This window comes from Zea mays, chromosome 8 (genome assembly GCF_902167145.1).
Source record: "Zea mays cultivar B73 chromosome 8, Zm-B73-REFERENCE-NAM-5.0, whole genome shotgun sequence".
NCBI classification, from domain to species: domain Eukaryota; kingdom Viridiplantae; phylum Streptophyta; class Magnoliopsida; order Poales; family Poaceae; genus Zea; species Zea mays.
In genome coordinates, this window is record NC_050103.1 from 4,437,829 (window position 1) to 4,439,593 (window position 1,765).

Here is a 1,765-nt window from a genome sequence, read left to right on the forward strand (position 1 = left end):
ATTGATGTCTATGAAAATGATATCATGGAGCATGCTAGGGATCTATGGAACAATTGGCGTGGTGACTTGTGTCGGCATTATGTTAAGCCAGCAAAGAATATGCAACAAGCTATTAAGAACTGCCCTGGAGATTTTCCACAAGCTGACTGGGAGTGGTTGGTTAAAGAACATTTCTATAGTAAGGAGTTCATTGTAAGTGATATATTGCTGCCCATTACTGTTCTTAATTGTTTACTGCTGAGATGGTGTTGTTAACATGTATAGTAATCTAATTATTCATTGCATTCTAGGCAAGGAGCAAGAGAAATTCAAAAAATAGATCTAACTTGACAATCCTCCATCACAGTGGCAGCAAACCATTTAGAAAAGTAATTTATGACAATGTAAGTATTTGATATTTTATCTAAACATGTTGATTAGTTTTCTTGTATATTACTTGTTAGTCTTGATTACATATATTCCATGCATATACTAGGGCGGAAAGGATAACAACCCTCCAAGTTTGGATGCCTTATTTTTCATGACTCACACAAAGGGTGGTAGTTTTCTAGATTCTGAATCCTCCAGCAAGCATGTGAGCTTATGAAGTCATATATATTTCTGTTTATTGGTGATATATCATAATACAAATCTCTGAAATTAAGGTATCTTTGAATGCAGGCACAACTTGAGGAACAAATATCATTAGATCCTTCTCTTTCTAATGCTGAACTTATGGATAAGTGCTTCCCTTCAAAGAGACAGGATCACATTGTTGGATATGGTGGTGGCGTGAAAGCAAGACATCTTAGAAGTCCATGCATTAGTAAGGCTGAATTGATAGAAAAGTTGAAACAGTCCGAGGATGAGAAAAGAGCAATGCAAGAAGAAAATAGAGAGCTACGAGAAGAAAATAAAGCTACAAACAGTCGTATGAGCCGTATGGAACAGGAGTGGGAAGAACTAAAGAACAGATTAAGTAGTAGTTAGACAAAAAGTTCTAGTATACGATCATCGCCTTCAGGTAAAACTTTCATCTTTTGTTTACTATAGTTTTTATTTTATTTTATTGAAAACCAGTATATAAATTCTCAATTGTGCTTGTATGTATGCATAAGAAATTTAGATCAACGCTTTCTCCAAATTTGTCTTGCATGCAATGCAACCTCCGTATTTTGAAGATAATCAATGGAGTTCAGGAATTAGTGGTGGAGCAAGAAAACAAATGAAAATGAGCAGACAAGATCAAGGTTTTAGGATTTCTGGTGGATTTAATATTGCATTCAGTAAAATTGTTGTTGTTCTTGCCTTATCTTGCATTTGTAAACATGTAAAGCTGGTCTGACATCAATAGCAAGAAAATTTATGACTTTAGTATTCTTTTTAATTGAAACGACTACTATATTAAAATAATTTATAGTGTTTTCACTTGTGCATTCTAGGAAGATGGTTCCTGTTACTAGCTTATTCAGCAGAGTACCAATTTGCATTGACGGATGGAAATCGTTTACTGAGGGGAAAATGCATGAATGGACCAGGTTCAGTAGAAAACCAAGGTCACAGTTTAGAGCAAAAGAAGATAGCACCTGACTTTAGATGTTGGACTTAACCTGCCTATTATTGCAAACCATTGTAGGGACATGCAGCTATTTACATGTACATGTAACTTCTGTTTGTATATATTTTTAACAAGAGAATGGTGACCAGCTTATTTAACAAGAGAGTGGACTTTACATGTATCTTATTCAGCAAAAGAATGGTGACCAGCTTACTGATTTCTATCACT

The 1,765-nt window shown here is 34.9% G+C and overlaps 1 long non-coding RNA gene across 1 annotated transcript; it reads left to right on the forward strand.

The window, feature by feature from the left end:
* The first annotated feature begins 291 nt into the window (after nt 1-291).
* Nucleotides 292-945, forward strand: LOC103634673 (uncharacterized). The gene is made up of 3 exons (XR_002264093.1): nt 292-383; nt 476-574; nt 661-945. It is a non-coding gene; the product is annotated as an uncharacterized lncRNA (long non-coding RNA).
* Nucleotides 946-1,765: the final 820 nt, after the last annotated feature.